General features: G+C 43.7%; 1 protein-coding gene across 8 annotated transcripts in view; it reads left to right on the top strand.

Moving 5' to 3' along the window:
- AGK (acylglycerol kinase) overlaps positions 1–7,526 on the top strand; it is a 48,443-nt gene that overhangs the window by 4,897 nt on the left and 36,020 nt on the right. For 2 of the 8 annotated variants that reach the window (XM_025213475.1, XM_025213472.1), the window contains one exon: positions 2,186–2,230. The exons of 4 other annotated variants lie outside the window; for them this stretch is intronic. The gene's annotated coding sequence lies outside the window, so the exon portion shown is untranslated. Of the gene's footprint in view, positions 1–476; positions 562–2,185; positions 2,231–7,526 lie in introns of all 8 variants that reach the window. 2 more of the 8 variants (XM_025213474.1, XM_025213471.1) reach the window with 2 other exon arrangements.

A 7,526-nucleotide genomic window follows, 5' to 3' on the forward strand; every position in this document is an offset into this window, starting at 1 on the left:
CTACATTTTCTCTCTTTTTTTCCTCCTTACTTGAAAATCTTTCTCTCCCCCATTTTTCTCCGTCAGTCTCTTTCCTGGCCACTCTCATGTATATCAAATCATCATCTCAGTCACAAAAAGCATGAAACTGTGCCAGTGTTTAGCAAATTAAATTTGCTAGCCCCAAGCTGACATGAATAAAGGGGGGACTGGTGTGAGACAGGGACTCCTATTCAGGAACACATTCTTCTGTCAGCTGCTAGGAGCCCTTATAGGGCCTTGTTTTAGACCCTGTTCACTTCAGCCACATATTTTATAGGCCTTTCCTGCTATCGTAGATCCTCCTGGCTGCTGCTGCAGAGGGTTGAGGCTCTCTGTACTGCAGAGAACCATTTAAGCAGAATACACAAGGCTTCCCCCGCTTCACATTTCTCTCCAGGTGTCCCTGTGTGATCACTTTTGTTTTGTCTCTTCCGTGTTTCTCTTTTCCCCAACAGATGCTTTCCTGTAGGACCTGGGAATGGGGTTTGCATGATCCATGAAACACTGAAGCTCACTGTAAAGTGTTGTCAAAAGCATAAAGTAAGCAAGCAGGGAACAAATGGAAAGCAATAAAATACTCTCTAATCCTGTGAAGTTTCGGTATCCTGAGGGGTTATTTGTATTGGGAGAAAGACCAGGACTGAGAGAGGTCAGGATTGCAGTCTGTAGTTAATCCCTTCATTGGTGGATTCTGCAGCAGCCTCTTGACTGTGTCGGAGCGTACGGTAGCATTCGGTCATGTATTCCTCTTCCATTGCTAATGTGCCACTTGCACTCGCCTGTGTTAGGGGTACGTCTGACTCCAGGTACCTGATGTGCTAGGCAGCTATTGAAGTAGTTAAGAAAGGACACGTACAGAGATTATATTGCCTGTGAGCTTTTGCCGTTGTCAACATCTGAGGCTGAATTACTATGCATGAGGTGTACTTGACTAGACTTACATTTGCCCTTTTAGAACAGATTAAAGGTTTAGTGAAGTCTTGTGCTTCAGTTTTTGGCATTGCTGGAGTTTCTGATGAAGGGACTTGTTTTAGCTTGACATCAGTTCAGATTAGCCTCTGACTTTCTGGAATTAGCTGTCTGAGGTGTTGTTTGTTCGTTTGCAGCTAAAGGAAGGTTTTTCTTTCCCCTCCATCTATGTGGATTTTTCAAAAGACTTTTCCGGGAGAAGCTCATTTAGTTTTTTGCCATTTCAAGGTCCATCACTTTTTTGGGTGCAGTTGCTCATTAGAGTTTGAAGTAATAGCCTCTCAAGCAAATAAATGGCAATATTCCACCTCTGGTTTGTAAAGGGACAAAAGAGTGCTGGAATTACCTGTTTATGGTTAGTCCTTTGCTGCAGTACATGTAGGTGGCTCTCATTGACTCTTCCTGGGAGAGTTTTCCCTGCATGTGTAGAGAAAGGGAGGATTGTACTCCTTTGTGTTCATAGCTTCATCCCTTTCCCACTAGGCAGTTGGCTCTCTGCCCCACTGAATCTGGACCCTAGCCTACCTTTTGGAATAATGAAAATGCCCCCTCTGCCCTACAAGTAGGTAACAGGAAAGGAAGAATGGACACATAGTAACTACAACCCCCTCCCTATAATGGTGGAAGGGCTGTTATCTGTCTTGTTTTGACAAAAGTTTATCAGTGGAGTAGGGTCATAGGGAGAGCCACTATGGATCTTCCACCTTTGGAAGGTTTTTGTTTAAATCCTGTTTGATTGATGTTGCAAATCAAATGACCTTCCCCCCCATTTGTGACTATAATAATATTGTGAATATAATAATATCTAAATATTTTGGTGCAATGCATGGTATCCCTTCAAGAGAGGCCCAGAACTGGAATAGCAGAGGTTTTGCAGGTGGCTTATTTGCTTTCTTATATGGACACAAAGGACGTAATTTGTATTGTGCCTGGCTGGGCTGTGCCTACCTAAAGCCCTGTTGCTGTTCTTACCAAGTTTTATAAGCATTAACTTCTTCCAATTTTCTCATGTATATGTGTGTGAGAAATCATAATCTGCTTAAAAATCTGTTTTCTTCCATTTAAGATAGAGGAAGATTGTAGGAAAAGCAAAGGCAGAATTCAGTATTGTCTCCGTGACCTTCCCTAGAATTGTGCCAAGTTGACATGTGTGCTTCATTTGATCCCATATTTGTACTCTGGTATTTCTTTCTAGAGAGATGAGTAGGATTCTGCTCAACAGATGAAGCCAAAGCCTGAGGTATGTGCATTTGTATGCATGCACCTGCGGAACAATCCCCACACTTCTTTGGGGAATCATGGACAAGCTCATGTCAGGTGCCAAACACAAAGTAATGAGGGCAAACACTTTCTCTGGAAATGAGGCAAGAGATAGCACATGATCTGAACCTGGTTATGCCATTGCCAAGAACCTGAGCAGAAATCTCCAAAACTGGCAAGAGAAGCATGCTTAAATCATTGCCCACCCCCTGCCCTCCAAGAGCCCACCACAGTCTTATCTTCCGGAGACCATTCAAGACTTTTTGAGTGTGATGATGTGCTTTTCCCAGCCCTCTTGACAAAGACACAGTACATAACGTGTGAACAATCCTTTCCTGGGGTGTGGTTTTATTAACAAAGAAAATGGCCAGAAAAGAACATTTAAAAAATGGTTCTGATTTTCTACCCAGTTCTGGCTGTTTCTAGAGTTCCTCTCTCTAGATGACTCGGCTCATACCTGCAGTCCTCTCCCAACCAGTCTTGCCAGCAGAACTGATTTAACCATTTCACAACAAGCTGATTTACCAGAGTGGGTGTTGCAGGCAGGCTTGGCACCTGGTTCTAGTGGTGCTTTACACTAACAGTTTGCTCATCTTTATGTCAAGCTGTGGGGCTTTTGGGTTTATTGCATTGAGTTGGTGGGTACCGCCTAGAAATACTGTTACTGAGTAAGGGATACATTTCCCCTTCTGTTTGTATTAAGCAAGGAGTTGACTTTCACCAGAAAATACTGGCAAGGCTTATAGGGTTTTGGCTCTCATTTCCACTGAGTTGAGTGTCATTGTTAGTGATAATTTGATTGCTGCACTTTGTCCCTGCCAAATGATAACTTAGTTGCAGCTTCTCTGTGGGTCCATCTGGGGTGGCTGCTGCAGCTTTTTGTTTCTAATTTTATTAAAAGTATTAAGCATAAATGCTGTCTTTGGGGGAAGCAGATTCAGACAGTCTGACTCTTGTGTCCTCCCAAAGCCAAGCATAGAATGGAAATGCTAATGTTGTGGTAATACCAGTATGATGGGCGCTGAAGCTGTGGTCTACTGAAAGAAGCCAAAGATATATTTGACAGGACAGACATCCTTTAGCTCAGCTGTGTGCCCCCCTGGGGGAAGCATAGGGGGCATGTGTCCTCCTGGATTTGTGTGCAGGGCAAGGGTGGACGGCCCACTGTGAGCTCAGGACCAGGGGCTGTGCCAGCGTCTTCCTGGAGGTGGGGCTGGGCCAGGGCTGTGTTCAGGGCGGGCAGGGGTGGGGCAGGCAGTGGCAGCAGTGGGAGGGGTGGCTACGGGGTGGGCTATGGTCACCCCAAAATTTGCCATAGCATCCCCCCCTCCCCATACCCGTAGCTACCCCTTGCCTGTGCCACAGCTGCCTGCCCTGCCCCCTGCTTGCTCGGGGCCTAGCTCTCCTGCAGGAAAGAGACCAGCACAACCTCTGGCCCTGCCCACAAATCTAGCGGGTCACATGCTCTTCCAGGAGTGTGCGGAGCGGTGGGGAACCTCCACCACCCCTCTGCACCCCCCGAGCGAGCCGCCTGCAGCTTCGTTGTGCTCCCAATGGGGTCGCATTGACTGCCCTGGCTGGGCAGCGCCTGACCCTGCCCCACTCCCTCCTTCACCATGGGGAGGCCTCAGTCTGCCCCCCACCCTTCCTCCCCACAGACTTACCAGCAGGACACTGCTCTCCAAGCTGCCAGGCTGCATTACTGGCCACGTGCATGCCCTGTGGTTGCGCACAGCATTTATCAATAACATTACTGGCCAAAAAAAGGCGATTGCCAATAATGTTAATTTTCCTGTTATGCTGATGCAACCGATTATATTGGTGCACCTCTACGTGTTACCTCCTGCTTGTCTTGCTTCACTGGTGCCCTGGCTGTTTCCTCTGTGGGCAGCATCTCTGTAGCCCTGGCTGCCTGAGCTCTGCCTTGGAGGCGTAGTTCTCACCTTGAGAAACACATATACACAAAGTAGGTGTTTTTATGCAAAACGTTAGTCCCAGTTTTCAGCTCTGACAGAGGGGACCTAGCCCCTCAGTTCTTACACAGTCTCTGTACCCCAGGAATGCAGAGGGCTAAGCTGGAGCAGACCCAAGAGCTGTTGTAATGTATGCTACAGTGCCACAGCTGTCCGTGATACAGCATGGCAGACTAGATGAGCCATTGTGTTGTAGGTTCTGGCCCTTCGCCCTTCCTTACCTAATGCATTCTTTTCCTCCCCTGTGTTTCTAAGGATCACACAGACCTGTAACATGGGGGTCTGCCACTGAGGACAGCAGGTCCTCAATGGTTAAGGGCAGAGCCTGGAGTCTTTGCATTCAGTACACAAACTAAAGGGACCAAACAAATTTACAGAAGCAATAAACGGTGTTTCCTACATGATTATTTCAGATAAAGGACCCTTTTTGTTGTGTTCCACCCTTCCAAGCCTTGACTTCATGGTGAGCTTTCTTACTGCTGGATGGGATGGAACTGACTTCACTCTGCGCTCTATCAATGGACCCAGCCTTTGACATACTTTTCCCTGTCTTTTTCTTCTCCCTCCCTTGGGTAACCAAGCTAGCCCAGTTGCAAGCAATATAATGGTTAATTTTGACAGCAGGAAAGCATCACTGGATAAGCCAGCAGATGCTGTACTTTAAATTTGTTTTGCTATAAGCTGTGTCTCTAAGCCTTGAGGGGAAGTCTAGGGTAGTAATTGCTTTATGGTTTACCTGTGGATATCGCCCTAGTTAGAGGAAATGGCCATGCACTCATTCAGGCAACATGTGATAGCTGAGTCTTGTGGTAAATATGTAACTTCTTTCTGCTGCCTTCTCTTCCTCTAAGAAGTAGCCTTATATTGGATACTTTGTTACAATGTAAAACTAGTAAATACAATAGATAAAGCAGACAAAATACATACTTAACTAGTTATGTTTTTATTAGTTGGGATGATCAACATTTTTTTTAATAACCCAATACATACTGAGATTGAATCCTGTATTAGGAATAGAAGGCTGAAACATTACACATTTCTTTTCAGGTTTTGATAAGTATGGTTTGAACAATGACAAGTTCAATGTCTTGACCTGTATAAACCCTCCAAAGTATATCTTATGAGCTTTTGGATCATCATCCATTTGGAATGAATAAGGGTGGATTGAAGTTTGGGGACAGAGCAGGTTGTGTCCTCCCTGGCCTTTTTAGTTGGAAGTATATTAACCAGGAAAACAAGTTACCAAGACATGAGAGAGAGTCCTTATTGCTCAAAGTCTTTAAATCAAGTTTAGGTGTCTTTTGAAGAGATACGGTAGCGGAATCAGCCAAAAGCTTGATGTAATAATGTGAAATTTGGGGGATGGAATGCAGCAGGTTAGACTAAGTGTTCATAGTAGTCCCTTCTGGCTTCAAAATCTTTGTATCTGGGTTCCAAGCACAAACCAGGTTTTATCCACAAATATCTGTGCAGTATGCCAAAATGAGATGGCTTTCCTGGTAGATTGCACATATTGTCCTAATGTGATTTTCAGTTTTTTATCTTTTATCCATGATACTGCTTACTGAAGTACCAAAAACTGATAACTACATAGTCATCTGTTAGGGTTATCATTATTTAAAATAGCCAAGTCTATACCATATTTTGCGTATGGGCCAAGGGTATCTACTCAGCTGTACAGGGTAGATTTCCTGGCCTGTAAGAATTTCACAATGAAATATTTGGATTTATCCATGAGGATTATGTCTAGTCAGGCGTTCAGTATAGCAAAGGACATCTGACATGCAAACCATGTTAGTCCTAGAGTTATCTTAACTAGTATTCCTTAAACTGCAGTTGGTCACACATCTGTCACTCCTGTAAGGAATGTTTCTGTTTCTTAATACAAATGATTTATCACTTTGATTTTAAAGAACAAACAACATTAAAGCATGCCTCTGAGAAACTGATAAATAGACTGGTAGCACTCTATTCAGGTGATACATTCTTTATATGTTTTCTCTTGTTTTCACTTTTTTTAAACTAAGTCTATTTCCATGGCTGTTGTGCTGAAGAGTCCCCATCTTCCTTACCTTGAAGTCACAATCTCTCTCCTTTTATAGGACATCATAGCAGCTAATGATGATGTCCCAAAGAACAGCTCCTATAACTTCACATGATGGATATCACAGTATGGATCCTGTTCTAATCCAGATTCCCTTAACAAGGCCCTGTGTTCCTTGTTCCTTTCAGCACAGGAGGCCAAATTATTTATCAGAGGCCAAAATGGTGTGCCTGGGGCTCAGAAACATGCTTCCTTGCCCCAGTCCTCACCACTGCTTTTTATCTCACTGCCCTCAGTTCCAGTTGGTTCAGTATGTTAATTTCAAAATATTTTATGTTGATTACAAATTTTAATTTTTTCATTAAGCTGGAGAATTTTGGGTTGATGAAGAAGTACCTTTCAGAATTCCCAGGAGAACATGGGTGGGGCTTTTTGTAGTAGAGGAGTGAAAAGATGCTTAAGTACCTAGTGGGGAGACTGTAGGAAAAGACGCATCATTTCACCCTCTTCTGGGCAGATGCAGAGTGATTTTCTGTAGGTGGCAGGAGCATTGAATTTTGTTCCTCTGCCCAGCAGAATCTTGTTGCTGATATACAACCTGTTCTGTTATGCAGCCCTATGTCCACCAATGGGTAATAAATATATGTCTGTTTTTTCTGCGGAAATACTCAGCAGTGAAGTAGTTAATGCTGTGATTGAGTATTGTACCACACTGTCATGTGAGGCAGTACACATCTCTCTGAGTTACTGTTTCAGGCCAACTGTAGATTCAGGCAGGCATCATTGCTGTAGTAGTTTGTTCAGTTGACAAACTCAAGGTTTTCCTCCTAGATATAATAAAAAGAAAACTAAAGCCTTGCAAATCGCATGTCTGTCCACTCTAAGTCCCTTTTATGCATTAAGAATAGTAAATGACCTTGGTATAAATGAGAATTCATCCCTAAAGTTGTGGGGAAGGAAAGGTTAGGTTCTGGAACACAGTTGCATAGGAGTTTAAAAAGGATCTACAATTACACAGCACCCTGTAAAACCATATAATCCCATTATATCTTAAACCCTGGCCTTTCATAATAAGAAGTGGAAAACAAGCAAAAAGTGCATGTGTGTGTGTGTGCATGTGCACACGTGTGTGTAGAGAACCAAGAGTACCCTTAATTAGAATGTTTTCAGTATGATATTAAGTCATAGCTTGATACTTTGTGTGTGCCAAAACAGTGCAAAAGACGCATGCATATGTTTTAAGAAAAACAAACCATTCC

Source organism: Alligator sinensis, unplaced genomic scaffold (genome assembly GCF_000455745.1).
Source record: "Alligator sinensis unplaced genomic scaffold, ASM45574v1 scaffold585_1, whole genome shotgun sequence".
Lineage (NCBI taxonomy): Eukaryota > Metazoa > Chordata > Crocodylia > Alligatoridae > Alligator > Alligator sinensis.